Source organism: Crocuta crocuta, unplaced genomic scaffold (genome assembly GCF_008692635.1).
Source record: "Crocuta crocuta isolate KB4526 unplaced genomic scaffold, BGI_CrCroc_1.0 scaffold115, whole genome shotgun sequence".
Lineage (NCBI taxonomy): Eukaryota > Metazoa > Chordata > Mammalia > Carnivora > Hyaenidae > Crocuta > Crocuta crocuta.
Window position 1 is genome coordinate 100,629 of NW_027530575.1, and position 27,761 is coordinate 128,389.

At 35.0% G+C, this 27,761-nt stretch overlaps 1 pseudogene; it reads left to right on the top strand.

The window, feature by feature from the left end:
- The first annotated feature begins 4,075 nt into the window (after positions 1-4,075).
- On the top strand, positions 4,076-6,507 carry LOC144234621 (ubiquitin-ribosomal protein eS31 fusion protein pseudogene; annotated as a pseudogene).
- The last annotated feature ends 21,254 nt before the right edge of the window (positions 6,508-27,761 follow it).

Genomic DNA, 27,761 nt, shown 5'->3' on the forward strand with positions numbered 1-27,761 from the left:
AGGATGTCACTTCCTTTCCCAATTCTGGTTCTGTTCCCACTTTTCCTTTTATCAAGCATGGTTCCTGAGGTCCATTGATGCTCATATTATAAGAACAAATACAAATTTAAAATAGAAGACTTTAATTGTCCTGTTGAAATTAAGGGAAGAGACTCCACCTTTTTTTAGCGCATTTACCTTGGAGAACTTATACGTTCTTTCTTTGCCTTTTTGATATGTGTGTAAATCTATTAAAAGGGTAAATGAGTAACCCAGGAACCTGGGAACCCATCAAAGCCTGAGGGCCATCTCTTGAAATGCGAGATGTAGACCCTGTCTCCCAGTTTCCTGGTTCCGGTTGCAACCTAATCTTTCTCCTGTCATAAGGATCTAAGACATTATTTTTTTCTTTTAAAAGTATTTAGCAAAACAATGGCTACTTCAATTACTAAGTGATTCAGGATAAACCCATATGTAACAAATGGTGCCCTAGAGTCCTCTTAATCAAGGATTAGTTATTGTTTGCCTGAGAAAAATGTGTATAGTGTATTACTTGGCTACATAAAAGGATACGATTTCTTAGAGTTTTTGTGATCTCTTTAGAAAATACCTGTGATGCACATCATGTTATGGTTTAATACTCTTTCAATAGCAAAACTTGTTTTATTTATCTTCTATTTGTAGAGAGGTTTTCTCAGGTGGCAGGAGATTCAGTTTCCAGTTATATTTCCCCAACAATATTAGTGGATGGCACAGACTCTCCCAACACAAAGATCCTTAATGGCAGTTTTCGGTCAAGCTCTTGGGCCACCTACCCCTAGGACCCAATGTAAAGACCATCTCTGCCACATTCTCCCAGTCAGTGGGCCATTTCTATGAGCAAGTTTCTACCACCATTGAGACAACTGCTTACCAATCTAACAACTGCTTCTACAGACCATCAAAGATAATGTTACCTGTTTTATTACCTATATTACCTGTTTTGCTAGCAAATACCACTTCCACAGCAGCTGTGGCAGAACCCTCCATCAATTCGCCCAATCTAGTGACCACATCTGTAGACCTGGTGTGTCTTACCCTCATCTTGTGACAACTGTGGGTGACTCCAACAGCATCGGTCCAGCTTGCATTCACAAAAACTTGCTTTGACCCTAGTACGGTTGTTGGCTTCTGAGTTTGTCAGACCATCTTCAAAGAGATTTAAATCTGTCTTTAGAAAGGTGTCTTTCTTTTTGATCACTCAGCCTTAGTCTACAGATAATAGCTTTGGGTTTGCATTCACTAATTTTAGATCAAGAGTATTTCTTTATTTCTTTAAGTAGTTAACCACCTTTATCTGTTAAAAACTCTTTCTATTAAAAATCCCTTTCTCAAAATAAGAGCTTTTTTCCAACTCCTAAATGAATCTGATTGATATAAGAGTTGACATTGGGAGTGATTTTGGCAGACACCCTCTCTAGGATGGGATTGGACTGGGCTTCAGTGTAATGCTGAGCTCCTGGGAAGCTAGTAATCTATAGCATGCAGTGGCTTCTAACTTATCAAGTTATCACATGTAGTTGATTGTGATAAAATTCTAACTGAAACAAGAACCTTGAGAGCCCAAGAGGCTGTTCCACTTGACTGTTATGGAAGTAACTATGGACCACTGCCTGCCTGTAGTGATACATGCATTTTTCTGTATGCTCTGCACTGCTTATAGAAAGAAAATAACCAGCTCAAGTATTTAGCTCTCCCCTTAAATTGAGGCTGAAAATTAAAGAGCTTCCATGACAGCCATAAAATAATCAGTTATTCCTTGTATCTCAGAACCAATATTGCAAAAAGAAACACAAAATTTAATTGTGTTAAACAGAAATACAACATCAACTAGATTCACAGCCTCATCAACTTTCTCACGTGAGAACTAGGGTGTAGATTAGGAGAAAAAAGGGAACTTGAAACTTGGAATGGAAACTTTGAACTCAGATGAAACTGAGGATTTTGGATCCTGAGTTACACAGGCTTCCTTGCTAGTGGGAGTGGCATGCCCTCTTGTTTGTTTTCAGTAACTTACCTTTCTGTACATTAAAACTTGGAATACATTTTGGGGGGAACAGACGCCTTGCAAGGGCATATCCATTCTCCTCACGTCCATCACAGCCATCTTCTACTACTGTGAGACTCCTACTAATGTCTCTTCCCTACCAAGATCATTAAACAGAAACATTGGCATGTCCTTGGTGAAACTGCAGGTGTTAATGCCATGATAAATGCACTTTAAAAATCATTAGTGGTAATACTTACTAAATTCAATGTATGTCACTTGTTTACACAGAAGTCAGAAGGTGCTTGAATAATAACTGAATTATCTAAAAGTTAGTCTGGTTTTAACTCAAGTTGCAGCTGTTATTTTGATGTAGTATCTTTTTTTAAGAGAGAGAGAGACAAAGAGAGCGAGCACAAGTAGGGGATGAGGGAGAACGGTGGGGAGCGGGATCTTAAGCAGTCTCCACACTCAGCACAGAGCCTGACTTGGGGTTCCATCCCATGACCCTGAGATCATGACCTGAGCTGAATTCAAGAGTCCGAAGCTCAACTGACTGAGACACTCAGGAGCCCCTGATCTTTATTGGGCAAATCATCACAATTCCTTACACTTCATATGCAGCTATTGGTTTGGCTAATACTGGCTTCTCTATATCAATATGAAAATATTATTAGAAGAAATTTGCCCTTACTTGGTTGAGCCAACAGTGCACCTTCACAGTTTTCTGAGGGGGATATTAATTCTGTTCTCTGCCACGGTACTGTCTGTAAATATTTTGACTTTTTTCATATTCCACTACTTATTACTGATTGTATCATTCTGATTGGATCTAATCAGTAGGAAGTAGAAAGTACTTGAACATCTTAGTATGATATATGCCAACTAGAAGAGAGATTGACAAACTCAATCTTTTATAAATAAAACTTTATTGGAACAGAGCTATGATCATTTGTTTACATATTTTCTATAGTTACTCTTATACTATAGCAATAGAATAGATATGGCAGACATCATATCTACTACAGATTTAAAAATATTTATTATATTGTCCTTTACAGAAAAAGTTTTCTAACCCTTGAGATAGAGGGTAGGAGATAAACATGCCATAACCTTAGGGGCTTGCTACCTAAATGAAGATTCTGGGGGTTCAGTGTTTTGCAAAGGTACATGATAATCCCTGAAAAAAATTCAGAGGCCTGTATACCAAATAAAGTTCCTTGGGATTGTGTGAGCATACTTATAATGCTTGATTCTTCTGACAGTCAAAAAACCCTGTCACAATCTGATCATTATTTTTCTTAATTTTTGAAGCAGTCTCTCAGAAATGAAAAGGATGGCCCTGGATCCTGCACCTCCCCCACAAAATACCTGTCAACACCTCAGGATGTTTTTCTCACTCTCTTCCTCTTGGCTGTTTCTCAGTCTTTTCATGGGCTAAAGAATGCCATTTAGCTTTTGGTTTGGGTGAGTTGGGCAAGTTAAAATAACTACCAGCAGGCAATCCCTCCAAGAGCAAGACCTAGACTCAATTATTCAATTAACTGGAAACCCCAGGGCCTTTGAGTCATCTGCCAGGTTATGTTGGAGGATCTGTTGCCTTGTGCTTCTTAACAGATGCAAATAGAGCTTTCAAGGCTCCAACAGTTATAACCAACAGTTTCTATGGACCTCTGGAACTGTACTTCTTATCTGGAATCAGCCCTAGAAATTTATTTTCATCTTATAACCACAGTGACATACCCCTTAGGAGTGGTCATAAAAGACTTACAAATACTTAATTTGTTAATGTTTATTTATTTTTGAGAGAGGGAGAGAGACAGAGCATGAATGGGGAAGGTCTGAGTGGGAGACAGAATCTGAAGCAGGCTCCAGGCTCTGAGCTGTCAGCACAGAGACCAGTGTGGAGTTTGAACTCATGAACTGCTAGATCATGACCTGAACTGAAATTGGATGCTTTACCAACTGAGCCACTAAGGCCCCCGAAGACTTGTAACTATTTAAAGAAACTATACGAGTATATCATATGGCCCTCAGGTGACTAGGGTGATTTCACTGAAATGAACCGAAATGCGGTTCCTTGGTGAACTTTTCTCTGAGAAGTTAAAGTTCCCTGTGAGACAAATAGAACAGATTTGATCTCAGCCACTGCTGATCACATTATTCAGATTGGCCAATAGCAGTTTACACATGAGAAAATTCAACTGAGGCCAAGATGTTGTAAAACCAATAGGTGAATAATTATGGGGAGACATTTGAATCTCTTACATGTCTACATGTCTTGTGAACAGAGACACACACTTGAATTTTTTTTGGTGGGGGAAGGACCATCTTTTCTAACATGTTGCTATGATGATCAATCTTGGAAAATATAGTGTCTTCTTCAGAATAAATGACAGGTTTTCTTACTCTCCGTTATAAAAGATTCAGGTTCTTTCTGCTCTGGGGTCCTCCTCTCTAATGTAACAAATTGTGGGTACAGGCATCTATCTTGGCTGATCAGCATTGTCCCTGTGGGACTCAGGTTCAAGCAGAACTGAGGCAAATATGGTAATGTTCATGATTTTTGCTGTGCCATCAGTAGTAATGTCATTTACCTCTGACCCAGGGATCTCATCTCTTTAATCAACCTCCATAACATTGTGGCAAACTAATGCATTGGTTTGCATTCAGGGTAAACATTTGGACCCATTACCGTTCTTGATATTCCTATTCCTTATCCCAGTCCTCCATTTTTTTTCTTTTATTTTATCATACAGTTTATTTTGCTTCTTTACCTGGCTTTCCCCTCCCAAATTTCTTCCTATAACATACAGTCCATTAAATTAGGGGTTTGTATTGTATTCACTGATGTAGTCTTAGTTCTTAAAAGAGTACTTGGCACATAGTGGATGAGGTATAAATATTTATTGGATGACTGAGTAAATTCTGTAACAATAGATATAATAATAAATAAAAAAATTAAAATTAACTACCAGGACATACTAATCTGATCTATACACAAATAGGCTCAAATAAGAAATAGTCTTTTTTGAATAGAAAGATATATAGTCTAAAATAGTTTTGAAACAGAACTAAAATTCAATGAATTTTTAGCATATAATAAAACCTGCTAGATAAAACAAATCCTAGTTCCAAAACCAGCTCCTTAATATTATAATATTATAAGATTCTGTTATAGCAGAATCTTAATGGAAAGACTTGGAATTTTCCAGCAGTGTATATGACCCCAAGGCAAGTCTGTCTAATTTTGTCTAGGAGAATTAACAAGCCCACACGGCTAAGAAAATAAGCCACGGTATCTTATCACAATCTTTTCATAATATAAATAATAATTTTCTCTCATTTGATTTGCCTTCTTAATCAATCAACCACAATTATTTTTTTCAATTGTTAAGATGAAGGAAAGGTGTGGTATTTATTAGCTTTCTAGGAATCCACCGATATAAAATTCAGCAGTGTTTTTCCTAAGAAAGTAAGGATAGATAATTATGGGAACATTTATTAATAACCTCTACCTCATTAACTGAATAAGTATAAAACATATAAAGGAAAAATCAAGAAAAAATAACAAATGTTTAAGTGTATAAAGGATTTTTAGATAAATACATCTTTTAAAACTAGGAATAGAAAGGAACTTCTTTAGTTTAGAAGTAAAGGGGATCTTTAAAAATGTAGAGCTAAGGTCATCCCCAGTAAACTAACTTTAGAAACATTTCCATTCAGCTTAGCGGAAAGAAAAACCACGATACCCCAATCATTTCACATTATACGGAAGTCAACTAATTCCCTAAGACAAGAAATGGGAAATTAGGATCATGAGTATTGGCAAGAAAACAATGAAAATATCATTTGCAGGAAATGTAACTGCCTAAATAATATATGAAAAAGTGTTTTAAAATAATTTCGTGGACATAGAATAAGCATACATGAATAATTATTGAATTTATAAAATTTCAGTAACTGATTGAAACATCATAGAATCCCTTTGTGATCTGCCATCTGTGGTGGAACCTGTGACAAGATAGAAATTTTTGTGAAAACCCTTATGGGGAAAACCGTTGCCCTTGAGGTTGAGCCCTCAGATACAATTGAAAAATGTAAAGACCGAAACCGGGGTAAGGAAGGAATTCCTCCTGATCAGCAGAGACCGGTTTTGCTGGCAAGCAACTGGTAAATGGACGTACTTTGTTTGACTACAACGTTCAAATGGAGCCCCCCACCTTGTGTTGAGACTTTGTGGTGGTGCTAAGAAAAGGAAGAAGTCTTACACCATTCCCAGGAAGAGTAAGCATAAGAGAAAGAAGGTTAAGCTGGCTGTCCTGAAATACTGTAAGGTGGATGAGAATGGCAAAATCAGTTGCCTTCATCCGGAGTGCCCTTCTGATGAATGTGGTGCTGGGGTTTTTATGGCTAGCCACTTTGACAGACATTATTGTGGCAAATATTTTCTGCCCCACTGCTTCAGCAAACTGGAAGACAACGAATTGTGTATGAGCTAATAAAAAACAAACTAAAAACTACAATAGAATAAATTTTCCATCAACAGTAACAAAGATCCTTGGAAAAAATCAAATTAGGAGACATTGATGGAGAAATTACAAATATCACTTTAAAAAGAAGCTGACCAAAGAGAGAAAATTTCAATATTGATGAATGACAATATTCAAATTATGAACAGATTGATTATATCCAAAGAATCTTGACTTTCAAAAAATTCCAATAAAACCTCCAATGCTGTTTATTCACATTTAGAGAAAAATGTATCTTAAAATGACTGAATGAAAGACAAGCTCAAGAGAACCAAGATAATTGTTAAATTTTTTAAAAATGTGGAAAATTTCCACATCTAATAATAAGATATCATGATGCTATTTTATTTTGATTTCAAAAAATATATTAAACTACATGTTTGGAAACCCTACTACTGTAAAAACCTAATAATACTGGCATAAGGCAAATACCCTTTAAAGTGCATATCTAAACAAATTAGAAAGTAAGAGCAACCTACAGATATCTAAAATAAGGAATTACTGAACCCAAAGGGGTTAGGGAGCACTGGAGACATGATTTGTATTGTTAAAAGTAGAACATCTGCTTCTCATAAGTGATGGAGGAGAATGTGGAGCCTCTGGCCCAAATCAGGTAAAAAGTGAAGACTTAAAAAGAAATCTAAGATGTTTGGAAGGTTACATTTTTAAGGAAAGGTAAACTTGGAGGGAAAAAAAATCATATTTTCAAAGGAAAGTTTTGAAACAGCTAGTACTATACCACGCATGTGTATGTGTATACGTGTGTGTATGTATAATATATACACAATATATTTAATTATATATTTAATGTATTATATGGTTAATATACTCAATATATTAGACATACTATCTATTTTCCACATACACTGAGAATTCCCAATCATAGTACTTCCTCCAAGAAGTTTTTATTCTTCCACCTTCATTTCTATTGGGATCCANAAAGAAAAAAAAAGACTTAAAGCTATTGTCAATGTTAGTAGAACACTAGGTACTTAGCAGAAGGAAATATGTATTTTTTTCCTCAATAGAGTTTTTCTCAATGGAGTCTATCTTATACAGTGACATGAAACTTCATGAGCCATGAGAAATTGTCATCTGGACAAGAAATAAGAGAATTTGTCAGTAATGGCTGAATATTTGCTATATTTGAGGATGATATAAATTTTGTTTTGCAAATAAATAAAAATTACATATACGTAAAATATTTGTTATTTAGAGTGGTATTCACATTAATTTTGAATTCCTCAGTCTTAACTAACCAAATATGTTTGAGAGAAAGTGTTCAATTTTTTGTTGTTTGTGATTGATCTGTTTGTTTAGTTTATGAACAGATATTGTCATAACTCTGTGAGTCTCCAAGCTGAAAAGTACTTCTCCCTTTGGACAGAAATACGAGCACCCTGATATGTAATTCTATTCAGTGTCACTCATTTACCTATCAGCTCTCCCTGCTAAAACGTTTGTGGATATGCTTACTAAAAAACATAAAAAGCGCTCCATAAAATGCATTATTTAAGGCAGTAGCATTTTAATTTGTAATTTATTATGGAAAATAAAAATAAACAAAAATAAATACAAGTAAACATAATACTATGGAAAATAAAAACAAAAGCCTAGTTTTCATTTTCTCTAAATTTTGCTAGACAACGAAAGCATCATTGTACTTGTAATTATTTTTCACTGTTTATACACATAATTTACTGTCTGAGGCAGAAAACAAGACACATGCAAAGTCTTCACTATGTTAAGGTCAGGTAATCAATTTCCTATCCCAAAAGACAAAACTAATAGTACAGAGGATTATCACTAAATACAAGCAGCTGCTTTTGTAAGACTGGAGCTTTTCTAGGGAATCCTGCAATAATGGAGTAGGTAGGAAACAGAATCCCATGTACGTCTATCTGAATTCTGTGAAAACTGCATAGGTGTTTTTTAACTACAGATGAAACAAGGATTAATTTTGCTTTGATTCAAGTAATTGCTATTAAACATCAATGCATTTGAGGCAAAACATGGAATGGTAATGAAGAAAAGAATATTTATCTTTATTCTGAATGTCATTCAAGATTTCATTCTTAATAAATGTAATTCAAATTCTTATGCATTTAAGAATTTCAGGAATTTACCTGATAAAAACCATATAATACAACTATTAAATTTGCTATCTCTACATATTATCAAAAGCTAACCATTTTTATACCATATTTAATAGAATTGATAACAACCCCACATATTATTTTCTTTTCACAAGTTCATACAATGTTGTAACACTCTGTAAAGACTGATGAAATATAAACAATTCCTAAATTTAATTAATGCTATAGATCAATTTCATTTCGTAAGAAAACACATATGCCATTTTATTCTTCTCTAAGGGTTTTATCTAAAAATCTATTGATGCAATGTTTCTCATTAATATTTCAAATTCCCCTTAGTTTTAATTCTAGGCATGATATACGCAGGCAAATTGTATAAGACTTTGTCCAGAATATAAACAAAGTAAGCAGTTATCTTAACATTGAAATTATTTCTTTGCATATTTAGCCAATTAGTTTGACATCTTAGCAACATTCAACATGACTGGAAGAACATTTCTTTTGAAATATTCTTTCCTAATCTCCATCGGGAGATTTTTTTCTCCTCAGTTTTCTTTCACGGCTATTACTTTTCAACCTGTTGTGTCAATACCGGAATTTCTCAAGACTTTGTCTTAGACTCTCTTTTCTCATGTCCACTCTGTTTCTAGGTGAATTAATTTATTTACACATTTTTTAAATCATCTGGTATCAACTCATAAATTCTATTTTTCATCTTTGGAACTCCAGACCCATATATTCAACTACATTCTAATAATTCCAGTTGTGCTAATTGGCTAATTTCTTAGCCACTTTAAAATAAATGTGCTCAGAAATGAATGCCTGATTCACTTCCCACCCTACTGCTTTCCCATCCCCATTGTACACCTGAGCCTCCACCGATTTAGTGAAAAAATTAAGTCTACCTGTGTTCTCCATTTCAAGAAGTTTTATTGGTTCGTCATAAAACCTAGGGATTATCTTTGATGTAATGTTACATGTCCTTTTCCTTCCTTCTTTGGCCTTTCAAATATCACCAGTCTATTGACATCTAACGTCTAAAATACATATCCATACCTTCACTGTTTTCTATGGGGCCTGCCATTATTCTTGTGCAGCGAGCATCATCCTGCATTACTTGAAACTTTAATATGTTTCTCTTATTCTCCTCTCAGATCTAAAGGCCACATCCAGTTCATTCTCCACAAAGTTGAGAGAGTTCTTCCATAAGTATAATACTCCAACCTTTCTATGATTCAAACAATTCAATGATTTCCCATAGTAATTAGGCTAATTCACTAAGCCTAATGTTAGCTCCCCACTTCAGTACCATTTCTTTTTTTGCTTAAGTTACTAATCTTGTCTCTCTTGTTGTTGCTTTCTCTTCATGTTCTAATCACTGTAGAATTTTTTTTTTCAGTTTCTTGAACACAATGAAATATTCATTGCACCAAAGCAAACACTCGTCCCTTTCCATCAACCATCTTCCCCCTGTTCATCATTTGGCTTACCTCCCATAAGTGTTTCATTTTCAAATAGATCTGATTCAACTCTCAATTCCCAAGTAGGTATTCCTGTTATACTCACCTAAATTCATCTTCAGTGTTTATTCACATTGATTATCTATTTAACTAGATATCTATCTGCTTCTCGATCTATCTATTCATCTATGTAGGTAGGTATGATCTATCTGTACTCATTTTAGATTCTTGATTAACTTTAAGGATCATGACAGGATGTTTGTATTTGTTTTACCATTGTTTTTCCAGAATCCTCCATGCTATTGGATATCAAAATATACTAATAATACTATAATCAATAATATCATTAATTGTTGAATGAGTGAAAAATTGACAAACAAATGATCAAATTCTATAATGAATAGTTATCTATACATATATATGTATAAATTGCCAAATTTCCTAATTTCAGCACATTTATACTTACTAATAGTATGCTTAAGTTTTCAAAAATTGATTTAACAGCAAAAATTTAGTGCACTCAATTTAGTGCTCCACATTAGATACCAAATTATGATTGCAAAGCACATCATTAAAGTTGAAAATACAAAAAATTACACATAAAAGAATATTATCTTAAAACACAAGCTTATATTTTACCTTAAATTTGTGAACATCATGGTCTCATGTATCGCTAATAAAAACTATAATACCCAGACAATTTCACTTTTTCCTTGACAAATTATTATTATCTAGTGGGAATAGTTGGTAATTTTTTAAAAGGGCTTTGGGACTGAAATTTTTAGCATTCATCTTCACACGACTATTGGGTGGACATTTTGCAATATAAGAGAATCAGAGAAAATATACACAAATGAATATTTTTGTACAGTCATCTCAATTTTTAAAATACTTTTTAACACTTGTCATGCCTTTGTAATTAGCACAATTTGTTGTAGAACTAAACAATTACATACCCTTTAGTCACTGAAAGTAGCAACAACCCTACATGCTCACAGTAAAATGCTTTTATCCTGTTAAAATATAGGTTTGGGCAACATTTTAATAAATGTTTAGTGATTTAATCATCATTGATAACAAACAAATTCTAAGTACCCACAAACTGTGTGAAAGTATTTTCGGTGTTGACTAAGTCAGCAGGAGACTTTGAAGCTGTTCTGCCTCTTCACTTGGAGAATCTACTTCTGTAAAATGTGATAGCAGAGAAACATCAAATATGCTTTATAAAACATCAGGAATGCAGATAGAACAAGGTAAGCACACTGTTTATGACATTGATTCCTAAAAAAAAGATGAAAAGCAAATCAGAATATTCAATAATAAAGTACGATTGATTTATTATCATTGATTTTATCATACTGATCTTAATACCAAAATGCGCATTAGTTCAAATTCAGTGAAGAACTGATGGAAAACAATTAAGCGTGGTACCATGGTTCACAAATTATATAATGTGATCTCTGGCTTCAAGGAGCTTAAAATCAGAAATGAGCCACAGAGTCACAAATATACTCAGGAGAGTCTGAGTATATTGACTGCTCTCAGATATTTTAACAATCAGAAACAAGCCATAGAAGGTTGTGTTTGTGTCTGTATTGTATGTATATCTACAGGGCTTAGCAAGTTTAGGAGGGCTAGTTTTTGAGCCGAAGTTTAATAATGAATGTTGGGTTAGTAGAAATGATGAATTAGGATATTTTTAGAAATGCAGCATTGTAGACAAAGTCTGAAAGAGTAAAAAAAAGTAAAAAGCAAGTAGTTTAGTTTTAATTTGAGAATCCAGAAATTGTTAGTAGACAATACAAACAGAAAATCTGGATTTTAAAATTATATTGTATATTGAGTTCTTTGAGTTTTAGAGGAAATGAGAAGTTATTGAATACTTTCAAAACAAAAATGTTTTGATCAGTTCTACATTTTATAGGGGTGACTTTATCCAAGCATGATTATCTTGCAGAAGGAAATAGGCTCACTCCCACAAAATTTCACTGGCCTTAATATTCTCCATCATTCAGAGGCAGCTGGCATTTGTGAAACGGCCAAACAAAATTAATTTAAGAAAACCATGCAACTGAGTAGCTGTCCTGCTGGGAGCAGCACCGGCCTCTCTGAATGACAGTCACAGCAAGGAAATGGCAGCGTTTGCACAGCTCCTGCCATGAGAAACAAAAACAGGTATCTCCTTCTGCTACTACTGGCTCACATTGGAAATGAGCCTGCTGGTATTGACCAGGCCTCACAATATTCCAGATCAGACCAATAATCCCCACAGACTCCTCCTAAGGAAAATCATAGTCCTGCCTTTTCAAAAGAGATTTCAGATGAAAGCACTGTGGATGATTGTCGAAAGGCTCTTCCTATGGGCCTTGAAGATCCAAGACTTACGTAATAAAGGGGGCTAAGAACCCAAGAGTTACAATTGAGCCCGGTCCTGAGACAAAGAGCCTAATTTAGAGTTAAGGACAGATATCCACCCCCACCCAATTGTTACTGCTTGGAGCACCAGCCCCCCCCAAGGCATTTGTGATCAGTATTTTGAGTGACTTATTCTGGCCTTGAATATGCTGATTGCTCCCTGTGAAGGAACCTATTGAGGAACTTCTTCTTTTGTGATTATGGGAGCAAAGGTGTTTCCTGAAAGACCTGTTTTTCTTAATACAAGCTATTGACCCCTGCTCACAAAGAAGTAACTTTACCCTTTTTATGCTAAAAACATTGTCTTGTATGCTAAAGATACCTTCCTTCCCCATAGGATAAGCATCTAAATCACCTACCTCAATCACTATTGATAAAGGTTATGCATGAGTCTTCCACAAATCTATGTTCCAGGAAATTCTTACATGTCAAAGAAGTTTGTCATCAGAAATCATTGTCTAAGGCAAATGCTACTTCTGTGCTGTCCCCCAAACACTTAATTATAAAATAAAGTTGAGCCCCAGTCAGAGCAGAGATGCCTGCCTGGTGATCAGAAAGAATCTCAGGGCTCTCTCACTCTCTCTCTTGCCGACACCATCTATCGTTCAGGGACCCCTGGACCTCAGCCAGAGCCAGCATCTGGCACTGTCCCACATGATAGGGTATATTATTTATTTATTTAGTTAGTTAGTTAGTTAGTTAGTTTAGTGTTTTCAAGTTTATATTTAAATTCTGGTTAGTTAACAGTTAACATACAGTGTCATATTAGTTGCAGGTATAGAGTTTAGTGATTCAACACTTACATACAACACCCAGTGCTCATCAAGTGCACCCCCTAATCACCTATTTAACCCATCCCCCTGCTCACCTCCATTCTCGTAACCATCAGTTTGTTCTCTATCATTAAGAATCTGTTTCTTGGTTTTCCTATCTTTCTGCCCCCGTGTGTTCATTTGTTTTGTTTCTTAAATTCCACATATGAGTGAAATCATATGGTATTTGTCTTTCTCTGACTTATTTTGTTTAGCATAATACTCTTTAGCTCTATCTATGTCATTGCAAATGGCAAGATTTCATTCTTTTTAGTGGTTGAGTAATAATCCATTGTCTATATATACCACAGCTTCTTTATCCATTCATTAGTTGTTGGATATTTGAGCTCTTTCCATAATTTGGCTATTGTTGATAATGCATCAAGTGGTGCATGTATCCCTTTGAATCAGTATTTTTGTATCTTTTGGGTAAATACCTAGAAGTACAATTGCTGGACTATAGAGTAGGTTTTTTGTTTGTTTGTTTGTTTGTTTTACTTTTTGAGGAGCCTCCATACTGTTTTCCAGAGTTGCTGCACTGGTTTGCATTCCCACCAAGAGTGTAAAGTTCATTTATTTATTTTGAGAGAGAGAGAAAGCACGACTAGGGGAGGGACAGAGAGTGGCGGAGAGAGAGAAAATCCCAAGCAGGCTCCTTGTTGTCATGCCCAATGTGAGGCTCGAGCTCACAAACTGTGAGATCAAGACCTGAGCCAAAACCAAGAGTCGGATGCTTAACTAATGAGCCACCCAGGTGCCCCTAACAATATAAATTTTTTAAAACAAATGCCTCTTTATGGAGACATCTCTCCCATAACAAAATGTAGAGACCAAGGCAGGATAAAAAAAAGAGTGTCTCATTTCACCACTAAAACTGTCAACTGACTAAAGGAAATCTTTTTTTCCCCTATAATCTTGATGAGTTGGGAGGTTCTACTGCCTGAAAAATGAATGCTTTTCTGAGAGAAGTAAGTCACATTTCTGACAAAATGGAAGTTAAGACTGTCATTGGACAATTGGGGTCTTCGTCCACTGAGCCTACAGCATAGGAGGAGGTTGTATATCAACTGTACTTGGAAAAAATTGACTGTCTGCTTCACAGGAGGGTCAATGAAGATTTTTTTTTCTAACCAATATGACACACTGTATTGTTTTTTAATTCTTCTTTCTAATAGTCCTAATAAGATACAACTCAGTAAAGATAAGGTCCCCGAGAACTCAAATGATGTGATTTGGTAGGTAGAAGACTCTATCCAGTTGAAGTTAAAGGAAACATAGAGGAGGGAGATGGTGAATATGATCACAATATTAGCCTTATGACTATAAAACATACATCTATGGCAATCTTCTGTATGCTAATAAATTATTTCATTTTATCAACCCCTCTGGCTACCTTATATGAAGAACCCTGGAAAACTAACAATTTAGGTTTCTGGAAGGAAAATGATCAAATTAATGTCACTTCTGATTATACAATAGAGGATGAGAAGCTGTACTGGGGACACACCGATCCACCTGAAAGGGGTGGGGGGGAGGAGGAGATGCTGAATGTAAAAAAGAATGGAGGATGTGGGATTTCTTTTACCTGCCAATATGGATTCACTCTCCATCCTGGTATATCTTGCTCAGTGCCCCAAGATGTTGGCTGTTCAGTGTATTTCATTTGGCTCCAATGCTTCCTTGCTTCCAATTTATTTAAGCCAGTGGGTAACACCAGAAGTCAAGAAGGAGATCAAAGGGTGGGAGAAGGGGGAGTTTGCTCTGTTACTACTGTCTCCATTTTCCTGTCTGTGGGTTCACCTTATACAAGCAGAGCCCCTCCATTGAAAGCTTTAGTACTGCCTGATGACCTTCCCAGCTCTCTCTTTCTAGATTTCATCCACCACACCTTCTCCTTGTCCTTTCTGACCTTGTAGTGGTAAGGGCCCTTCTTCCATTCAACAGTTCCTCACACTGCTAAGGTTGCTGTGGTTTCCCTACACTTTGTAAACTTTGTGTGCTTTATTTGTCCAAGCAATAATCTTGCTGGCTTTGGGGTTGTTTCTTAGTAAGATTAAAAATCATGATTGTTGTGATCTCTAAATTGACCAAGTTAGGGTCTTTAGGGATTATTTTGTCTTGGCAGCAATTAATTAGAAGGCTGACAATCTGTACAGCCTCAATACATATCAAATGGATTTTTTTAAAATCATACAGTCGACTGCATCTTTAAAAATTCAAAGTGAGGCAAATGCATCTGTGAATTCTATCTTATAACACACTAATCAGTACTAGAAAACACGTAGTTTATTTGCATAAGCCAATTGGTTTTGTATTTATTGTAATGCTGCAGAATTTAAGCTGATTGTTTATCACAAATTGTATGGAGGAACTTGTTTTGATTTGTCAGTATTTCAAATGCGGAAACCACTATTACTACCTTGCTAAGGATCCACAAAGAATTATTCAAAGTATATGTACTTTATTTTTTTCTTTCTCCCTGATGTTAATATATATTAGTACACCAGAACTTATTGCATGTGTCATTTTATCAAAGACTCCTAAGGAGAATCTTTGAAAGAAATAAAAACAAAATAGAAGTAAAAGTACTAATTTGTAGGGTCAACAAACATTATTTAAAAATAAAGCCCATCTCTCCCGAAGTCAAGATTATACTATATGTTAACTAACTAGAATTTAGATAAAAACTTGAAGCAAAATAAAATAAAATAAAGCCCATCCAATATCAGATTTTTAAAGTTATAGATATTTTCTGTATTTGGGTTTCTTAATCTCAATCTGCTAATTTCTTAATAATTGTGTAAATACTTGAGTGTATTTATAAAGAGAAATGAGACAAAAAGATTCTGTTACATGCTGAAAGAGTATTTTATTTTATTTTAAATGCTTATTTATTTATTTATTTATGAGATAGAGGAAGGGGCAGAGAGAGGGATCCAGAGGGTCCAAAGTGGGCTCTGTGCTCACAGCAAAGAGCTTGATGTGGGGTTTGAACTCACAAACCTCAAGATCATGACCTGAGCCAAAGTCGGATTCTTAACCCACTGAGCCATCCAGACGCTCCTGAAAGAGTATTTTAAAGTATAGATTTGTTTTTGCCTTTAGTCAAAGCACAGCTCTTTTTGTTGAAAAGTCAGCTCCCATCATTATTTATCTCTTTGAACTTGTAAGGAATGACACTAAAATGACACTGAATTAATTTAAAATTAAATGTTTAATTAAAACAATTAATTATCAGTGTGTTCTCATTATAGTAATTTGTATATATTTGTGAATGTTTTAAATGTATATACACAGATTCACTTTTAACATGGTATCTATAATTTCTCATAAATGAGTGTGACTATTTGCATTTATATACACATACTCTGACAATTTTTTTTACCCGCATCAAATTTCATGGGATCTTTCAGTATCTATGATTGAATAGATTTGTTAGGCTAGGAATAAATACATAGTGCCAAAATCTACTTGTTCCCTCTGAGAAGTACATGGGAGAAACAATCTACTAGGGTCCTTTTAGTTAGAACTATCACAAGCTTATAAATTCTTATTTTTCACTTTTCTCCATTATTTCCCCAATGTGTAGTATATGAAATGTGCTGATCTCACATGGGAAATAGAAAAATCTGGACTGATATAATAAAGACATCTGGTGAAAATATAAATTATTTTATTATTAAGTAGGATATAAAATATACATGAAAAAACACTTAACTATTTGATTTGAAAATAACTTTTTGATGATGTATATTGTGTGGTTCTTTATAATCTCAAAGGCATTTACTTAAAAACAAATTCCAGGAATGCCATTCTGGCATATGCAACACAGAAAGCTAATTTCCCCTAACAACAGTCTAGCAAAATCCCCCTCAGAAATATCTCTAAGAGCAAATTGATGGATGTATAGTTTCCATGCAATTCAAAATCAAATGAATCTGTCACTGAGAATTGGAGGGACTTGGCTGTAGTCATTTTTTTTTATTTTATTTTACACAGATAAGTTTTTTCCTCTATCGTGAATGTCAATGTCTTATCAAATTATAGACTCAGTTCTCTTGTTTTCCTATTATTTACATTATGTGAAAGTGAGGTTAGGTGGGTTTTGATTTTCTAAATTTTTAGCTCTTTCACTCAACTTTTAATTTGTGCCAAATGGACCACATTTTTAAATTTTTTCACCTGTATGCTTGTTGACTTAGCAATGTACCCTTGAAATTTCAACAGTATCTGGCACATAGTAGACAATACATCTAATGGGTGCATAAATGACATAATTATGCATAAAACTAATTGTCAAATCACTTACATTACAAACTGACTTTTACATCTTGCCCAAAATCTTCCTGTTCTAATCTCAACACTGATAGTCCAGAAACATAAGATCAAGCTACCATAAAAAATTTTATTACACACCAGAAGATCATTCTTAACCCTTTAGTTTTCCCAGTGTATAGTTATTTTGAATTTCTTAAAAGTTTACATTCTGTTGGTTTTAGTTTATTCTCTTCTGGATGAGGGAGAAAAAATTTTAATTATCAGATCATATTTTATATATAAATTATCAATCTGCAACTTACTTTCGGACTCAGCTTTATTTCAAAATAACACTAACAAGGTATTACCAAGTCAAGAAAAAATGTCTTAAGTGTGATTGTTATTAATATAGTTTTGCAAATATGTAATGAAATACTAAGTAATTCATTTCAATCCCTCCTTTTTTTTTTTGTTCATTGTGACTCATCCAAATCTGGATCTAATTGTAAAATCAATGGAACATATATAGGTGAAGTTTAGAGACTTGAACAAAAACATGATAGATGCACAGTAAATGTGATCTTCAATCTTTAAGACTAACCTATGAGAACAAAGACAATAGACAAAGTGATTCAACTTCGAAGTATCCTAAATTCATAGACTTAGAAAGAGAAAGCTCCTCAAAAGGCTGCATTATGAACAAAATATGCAAAATGTTTAACATTTCGGTCTTAAAAAGCATGTTGCACATTTATAGAAAAACAATGAAGATCTAAATTAAATCTCTAACATATGTACAAATGAACAAAATAGCATCTCCGTTTTTATGCTAACTGCAAAGCATGACAGCATTACCACGGACTCTGAAGAGCAGAGTGACAAAGTCTCCATTTCCTAAATGCCTTTTTCAGTTGCTTGTTAAAAAAATATTCCTTCCTCCATCACATTTACAACCACAACTCTGCCTCTGGCACTTTGTGGTGTCAGAGGCTACCATCTGGAAGGTGGTTGTGTATAGTAAATGAGTTTTAACAGAACCAATTGTGTTGGTTTCCTCCAGAGGGAAGAGCCCCTAACTGCAAAAATTCTTTGTACGGCATTGAATTTTGCAGGAGAGTCTGCCCTACCTATTTGCTATATACACACTTGCCACCAGCTGTTTTATGCACTCTTGGCTCCTCAGCTGAGACAATTAAGGGAACAGGATTTGGCATTCTGTATAAATATGAGATAAGACTCTGGAGCTCTTTCCAGGTTGGCAGAGCATGGGGTAAAAAACACTGCTTTGCTCCAGAATAAAGACTTTTTAATCTTACAGGCAATGATCGAGGAATGAAAAAGGCAGATGCTAAGAGGATAATGTGGGAAAATATGGAAGCCTGGCCATCAGAAAAATATTGTAAATTAAATTAAGTGCATAAAAGTAACTGCACCCTACAAAATGGAAAAGGAGAGAAAATGCTAAATGTTTGGGTAGGGGGAACAGATTGGGATATTTTGCTCTGTGTGATGCTTCTCCTGAGTAGTGCATCTAGCTAAACATTATCCATAGTAGCTATATTTTCACTCCTGCTTCTATCATGTACGGGGGTGTTGATCTGAAGCCCTATAAAGAAAAGAGCATGGGGGACAGAACTGGGGAAGTGATGAGTGAGGTAAGTATGTTCTCTAGAGTAAAACTACTGTTCAAGTTACAGAAAAAAAAAATAACTTCCTAATTAAATTAAAGTTGTTTGGTGATGTTTTAGCTGTAACGATGTTACCCAGTGAACATTCTCACCTTTATAATTTGTTTTCTACTTAGAAAAGCTATAAATAATTATGACACTTTACTAATTTCTATGTTCATTCGTGTTGACACTGTAGCTTTTTTCTGTACTTTGCTGTAAAATTTCCTATGATCAATATGCCATTTTTAAATGGAAAAAAATAAAATTAAAAAAAGAAAGGATTTTTCTTTCCCATCTCCTATAAAACCAGCGATTGAAACTATTTTAAGTAGGCTTATAGGTCTGTTTCTTGAGAGAGAGGAAAAAAATGCATGCATGTGAAGGTGATTCCAGAAGCTATATTTCCTACCTAGACTTCTAGCCCAAACACTGGATTCACATCCATAATTACTCGATATCTCAACAAGACAAACATCTCAAAACTGAAAAAGCCAAATCAAAAATCTTGATCCTGCTATCACTTAATTTGCATGTTTACCATTGTTTAGATTTTGTAAGAGGCAACATTAGCATTCAATTGTTAAAGAAACAGTAGCACCCACTTGTGAGGCCTAAAGTAATTATATTCCCTTCGATACTTCTCTTTCCCCAACTACATACTCTGAAATTTATTTCATTGAAAAATCCCATTTATACTACCTACTATATATATATACATATATATGGACACTGCCCATGTCTTTACATATATCTTTCCATGATCCTAATAAAAGCCGCTGTCAACTCTCACTGGAATTACTGTAGAAAGGAAAAGAAGGAAGGAAGAAAGGGAAGGAGGGAAGGTGGGAGGAAGGCAAGAAGGCAGGCTGGAATGAAGGAAAGGGGGAAGAAGGAAGGAAGATTGAAACTCCTTCCTCTAGCTTAGAAAGCCTTATGAGGTCTGCCCCCAGCCATACGCCTCATCACTCTTCATCTTACCTCCCATATTAAACTCACACTGTAGTTGTAGTTTTTAAAATGTGATAAACTTTTAACTACTTAAGAGTCTTTTGAAATAGATGTTCTTATTTCCTGGAATATCCTTCCTTCTTCTCTTTGTATAGTGGATTCCTTAATCTTCAAATTTCTTTTTAAATGTCACTCCTTTGCCCATTCAATCTAAGAAAATAAAAAAGTCACTGTTACATCACTTATTTAATTTCTTATACACTACTTAACACTATCTCATACGTCTTACACACATGTGTGGACACCCATGCGCGCGCGCAAACACACACACACACACACACACACACACACACACCAGTTTGTATCCCCTTTTAGCGTAGAAGCTCTTTAACATTAGACTCTTTAACTGCATTGACTACAACCAAATTCTGCTGGCAAATAATGTTTAGTCAGTAAGCCTTTGTTGGGTAAGTAAATGAGTAAGACTGGAGATTAATTATTCTAATACCTTAAAATTTTATGTAGTTTTAATAGCCGAACTGACACCATTGTATTTAATTCTAAGTTTCAGTTCAAACTTAGCCATATCAGAAAAAATTTTTCCAATGAGATTATAAAAAATGTACTTATATTTTAACAATTATGCAACTTCTAATATTGATGGATTATTTTAGACATATTTTACTTCTTCACCTAACATAAGGTAACCAAATTATATAGTCATAAATCTAGTATATCAAAATATTTTGATATTTGCTTGAATATCCATATTATTAACTTCTTAAAACCTTAGTTTCAAAATTCCAGTTGCTATAATGTTTTTCCTAGCTAAGGTGCCTCAAGTGTTTTTATGAAAGACATACACTAGTATATTTTGCATTTATCAGCCTTCTATGCTTTCTCCTAAATAGATTTGCTGAGCCAAAAACAGGCAAAAATTAGGTAGTAACATGTGGCTATTATAAATAAATTGAAGAGTGGCATCCTCATGAAGAATAGATAAATATTGAAATTGAGGCCGAAATACAAGCTGCTAGGAAACATCAAAATAACCCGGTCTAACATAATCAGAAATTGATGGTAATATTTTCTTCTAGAAGGTATTTGGTAAACAATAGATCCTATTGTTCCATAATTAACTGTATTTATCAGTTAAATATAGGCTAACATGTTACATTTTGTTTCCCTATTCTATATATGACCTAGCTCTTTTTCTCAGAGCAATGTCAATAATTTGGATTTCATGACATAAAATAGTAACAACAAATTATTTTTATAAAGTGCTTTCAATGTCCATTGATTAAAAAACATTAGTTCTAAAGATTATCAACAACTGAAGAGCAAGTAAGTAAAATGTTCCCGCTGATTTAAATGAAGCATTTCTGGCAATTAGCTGAAAGAAAATGATTTCTTAAGACATAGTGACAGCATGAAAAGACAAATTCCTTAATGCTATAAGAAAGCAACAGTGTGCATAAAGTAATTTTTTTTAGATGACATTGATTCTTAGAGTCATTTTGACCTATCTTCATAGACCTTCATAGCTATGCTCTCTAAAAGTGTTTTTACCAATTGTCGTAAAAGATAAATCATATTGTGTGAATTGCTCAAAAAGTAAGCTAGATGGTGCTAAAGAACACCATTCTATTTATTATATGATCATATTTACAACATAATTGTTGTTGGTAAGAACGAACAAAAAGATTGAGACCCATTACTTTGACCCCCAATTTGGTATTGCATTATAAATTAAACACAAAAGTGTCCAAAGAAGACAGACTCAATAAAGGGGTGAGATTAAGAGGTAGTCCATATTCGTAAGCTTGTATTAAAGTAAACACACCGTAACCTACAATCACAAAATAATAATTGTCACTCTATAACAAGCCTGTGTCAGATTTCTACTGCAGATATGTTACTTTTCTTCTGCTAAATCTGTGGTGCATTAATATTCTCATCCTTTTGGAATACCTTTTTTTTTTCTTGCACATAATGTACAAATTGAGCAGTAGGGTTTAAAGTGATAAACTACAACTGAGATATGCCAAATGTTTAGATATTGTCTGTCACTCAGCTTGGTATTGCTTTTAACCCCATTTATATTTATGTCTGAAGGAAAACTCATGTTCCATTAAAAGTAACTCCTCATTTTCTCAAATTAAAGAGTCCTGTTTGGATTAAATCAGCCTCCCTGAGCCTGCCTCACAAACACCACTTGCTAGTTTGAATGAATGCTACAGTCAAGAGAAGGGTTCTGAAGAGTAGTTGGCTGCTTGGGCTTTGCCTTTAGCTTGCTGAGGTTCAGAGATTTTAAGCCCAAAAGAAAATTTGGGGTAGCATTTTTTTTTTTTTTTTGCCATTTTAGCCATGTTGATAGGCATATAGTGATGGCTTGTTGGGGTTTTAATTTTCATTAACATGGTGGCTATTGATCCTGAAGGTATTTTTATCAAACATTGTTTTTAACAACAGACACTGACGTAGTGCTAGATACACTGTACATATTGTACACATTTCTGTTGAAGTGAATAATAAATCTTCTAATCCAAGGACAAAGTGTATTATCTTATGCTCACAAGACCCTCAATGGTGATGTTATAAACACATCTGAATATGTCTTTGGTTCAAAAGAAACTAGAAATCTCTTTAACGGATGCCAAAAAAGTAACAGTTCATCATCAGCATCAAGAGTTATAAGACTATGTGCTATTTTTCAAGTTAGTGGGAAGTGGCTACATACTTTTTGTAAAAATATAAGCTGCCATAAGTTTATGCCATATACTCCAAGGGGCAAGTGACTGGCTTTGGGAGAGAAGGATAAGAAATTGAGAAAATAAAATATTTCTCTATTAATAGCCCATGTTCTACCATTGGAGACATGAACCCTACTGTCTTGTGGGTTTTGCGGTGAAGAATATTAACCATTAAATTAAAACTCTGATTACTTAGTGTTATTCTTGCTTAAAAATTGCATAGACTCTTTTGGCGACAGGTGTGCAATAGTGTGCAGAGCAAACACAAGCAGAAGCAGATTTTTGAGTTGTGATGAAATTTTACTCTAATAAAACACTCTTATGTAGTATAGTATGGTCATGAAATCCCTGTCCCCACCCCCCACGTCCCATTGTAAATACCACAATTGAGTCTGTTTTTATACTTTGTTGTTGTTGTTTCATTCAAGACAGTTGTAGGAAGTTTTCAGAAATAGAAATTTGTAATTACTTTCTCTAGTCTCTTTCACAGTCCTCTACATGAAAGAACAGATGAATAAACTGATAGCATTTCTTACTGTGTTTGAAAGGTAACCAAAGCGTTTTGCAGAGGCTAAAATGTGAATGAAACACACACATACACATATACAAGTGAATTGCAAAGGGCAAGAAATTGAGAGCAGATGGATCAGTTCTGCTAGTAAGACCATAACGAAATCATCTTCTCAGAGTTGAGGCTGTTGTTTTCTCATTCAAAGCATGCATCACAGACCATCCCAGAAGTTTAAAATCAAATATACAGATTAAGCTGGGTGAAATGTTAATCATGTAAAGCAAAACCGAAGGATTTAGGTTTCACGCAGCAGTATGCACCGTCTGCATGTTAAATATTGGAAGACAAAATTCCATCCAGCTAATTGAAAAATAGGTATTGAATAAATTTAACATTAAGGAACATGTAATTATAGTGATGCCCCCAAATGCTTGATTTACTTAATGAGAAGCTGTTTAGCAAGATGAACTCTTACAATAAAGCGAATATTATTACAGATCATTTCCATATCACAATTTTCCTTTTAGGTCATTCACCTATCAGCACATCTTTAAAAATAAAAAAGCAATGATGGCACAATGAGCTGTATTTATCTTTCTTAAATTTTAATAATATTTAAAACCTAAATATCTTCAGTCCTTATATAATTTAAATGATATAAGCCCTTTTAAGACACTGAATTGTGTAAAAATGAAACATAACCATCTTCCAAAAAGCCAAGCAAGTCCAAGTATACTTCAGCAGTGTAACTTAATTTGGTAATGCCAATGATAAATCAGGAAACTACAGATCATGAGTTAGTTGCCATTTAGTTTTGAACCAAGTGCTGAAAAACAAATAATAGAGCTTCCTATATACTATTTAAATAGGGTGAAACTGTAAGTGTACTTCATGAAACAGAAAAATTAATTCAGGATACTTCTTCCACCTTAAGGACATTGCTTTTCTAGACAATGGTAGGGAATTTGGTAACATTATAAATCAGAGCTTATCTAAATGCATTTAATTCCAACTGCATTCAATAAATACTCCCTTCTAATGTAGAAGCTTTAAAAATCCTTAGCAACTTGTTAACAATTGAAAAATGTATGAGAAAGCAGTTCTTTGACTTAATTTTGTTCCCTCTACCTAAACCTACAATTTATTTTATCTAGTGGAGAGACTGCACGTCATTTTCACATGAAAAATATTAAATGTTTGGGGCACCTGGGTGGCTTAGTCGGTTAAGTGTCCGACTTTCGCTTAGGTCATGATCTTGCGGTTCGTGGGTTCGAGCCCCGCGTCGGGCTCTGTGCTGACTGCCAGCCCAGAGTCTGTTTCAGAGCCTGTTTCAGAGTCTGTGACTCCCTCTCTCTCTGACCCTCCCCTGCTCACGCTGTCTCTCTCTCTCTCTCTCTCCTAGAAATAAATAAAACTATTTTAAACAAATAAAAATAAAAAAATATTAAATGTTTAATTGACCACCATATTCTAGAAACAACAGTGTATCATTTATAAAATAAACACTTTGATTTGGGACCTGCAAATATAATGTCCTATTACTCCCTTGCTTAAATTACATATTATAGCAAAGGTAAGTGGATTTTGCAGATGTTATTAGGATCTTTCATCACCTGAGTTCAAATTAATCAACAAAGAGCCTATCTTTGGTTGTGTTTGTGACATAATCAGGCGAGCCCTGTGAAAGAGACATGAGATAAAAGACAGAACACAGCAGTCACTTCTCTTGGCCTTGGCAGAACAAACTCATGTTGCGGAAAAGAGCATGTGGCAGGAAATAATGGGTGATCTTCAAAAGCTGAGAGCCTCAGTCCTACAACTTCAAGAAACTTGCAATAACCGGTGAACTTGGAAGAGGACTTTGAGCCCCAGATGACGTTGCAGCCCTGGCTGCCACCTTTGACTGGAGACTTTTCAAGACCCTGAGTAGAAGGTCCAGCCATGTGATGTCTATGCTTCTGACCTGCAGAATCTGAATCTTGTTTTAAGCCTCAAAAATGGCGATATTTTATTACATAGCAAAGATAATTAATGGCACTTTCATTAAGAGAAAGAGGATATTAATACACCATTATCATCCATATCTGAGGAACTTCAAAAGGACATTAGAGCAATAGGTCAGTATTGATGAAAATATAAACACTCTGAGACATTTTGGGAACTCATAATAACATAGAAATAGACATTTACAACTAATTTTTCCTCGAATTTAAACTGTATTCTTATTGATATCCGTATGAAATAAGGATCAGAAATCCAGAACATAAGTAAACATGATTTTTCAGTTTGGTGGTCTGTATATGTTCACTCTAAATTTCTTCTGGTGTATGGGAAAATCTCTAAATATAAACCAAAAACTTATCTTTTGAGTATATACACAAAGCATGAAATATACAGAAGTCAATTCTACTCTCAGAAGCAGGAAAAGGGAAAGTACTCAGCCACTCGAGCGTTTGTTAATCACCTTTAACTAAATACTTACATATTTGACTGAATAAGGGTAACAAGGAATTTCAGACTAGTAGAAAAAAGCTTATAGTATAAAAACAGTGAACTGCTGCTGCTTGGCGAAGTACTTTGCTAATCTGTTGAAGAGTTATTCTTCTTTTAGTTCCACTTCCTATTGTTTCCGCTTACTTCATAAAGTAATGCATTCAATTTCACTGAAGAAATATTACCAGATATTTTATTTCAGATATAATAGGACATTCTAATTTATATTTTAAAAAAACGGTGGGGGGGGGGCGCGCCTAGGTGGCTCAGTCGGATCAGCAACCGACTTCGGCTCAGGTCATATCTCATGGTTCGTGGGTTCGAGCCACGCATCAGACTCTGTGCTGACAGCTCAGAGCCTGGAGCCTGTTTCGGATTCTGTGTCTCCCTTTCTGTCTGCCCCCACCCCACCGTGCTCTGTCTCTCTGTCACAAAAATAAATAAACTATAAAATTTAAAAAAAAAAAACAAACACGGGACACCAGGGAGTGGCTCAGTCAATTAAGCATCTGACTCTTGATTTCAGCTCAAGTCATGATCTCACAGTTTGTGGGTTTGAGCCCAATGTCTGGCTCTGTGCTGACAGCATGGATCCTGCTTGGGAATCTCTCTATCTGTCTTTCGTCCCCTCCTCCAATGATAATGGCTCTCTTTCCCTCAAAATAAATAAACATTTAAAAAATAAAAAACAAAACAAAATTTTGTACACTGCTGGTTACTGTGTATCCTCAGATCTGAATTTGAGTCTGATTGTTTATAAGGTCTAGAAGAAAAAGCCTAAAAAAGGAGAGAAAAGGGTGAAAATGTTTCTCTAGGTTAAAGATAGATAGATGATAGGTGATGATAGATAGGTAGGTAGATAGATAGATGATGGATAGATAGATAGATGATAGATAGATAGATAGATAGATAGATAGATAGATAAAATATTGATTTATTCTTTTATTGCACTTACTTTCCTGCCAGTAAAAAAGTATAAAATCTAAGAGGAAAATATTGAACACAAACTGAAGGCACAAGAGTGTCAGCCAAAGCAGATAGACATGGGGAGAAAGTCCACCTTTGAAAGAAGAGAAGCATGCCAGGTGGTATCTGAGTGTCACTGGCTTTGCCCAGGTTGGCACTGCAACTAAAACATCAGGGCAGGAGGGCAGCCTTATTGGGTTGAGGAGGTAGAAGTCAACACAATTTCATCACAACACAATATGAAACATGCCCTTCCCCATTTCAAACATGTGGAAGATTTCCTCTATTCTTTGGTGTCCAAGAACAATTTGGCAAAGAAAAAGCCATCTGGTTAGGGACTTAACACCACAGGGTTTATGAAACTTCACGAAGCTTCTTCTTTTCTAGTTCCAGTCCCACTGGCCTCATTACATTGTATCTAAGGGGTCTTCCCCTTACACTCCAGAGCCTGTTTGCATGCCGACCCCTTTACTTAATTACCCTTGATTTTCAGATCTCAGCTAGCCATTCGTTTCTTTGGGGAATTTCCCCTGACAACTCCAACAAGTGGGCCAGTCCACTGGTTTCATAACATTAAGTAAATCTTATTGAAACACTTATCATAGTTTGTAATTTAGATTTATTTGATAGTTTTGATGAATGCCTATGTCCCCTACTGTTCTGGTATTCCTACGACATGATCTTGCAGATGGTATAAGCGCTAACCTGTAAGTGCTAAATTACTATTGCAGGTTCCTGTGTCATTTTAATCCTTTCTAACCAACTTGTAATATATCTGCATTGATCAGAAAATCTAAGAACATTTAAAGATCATCATAGGAGGAAGGAATGTATATACCTTCT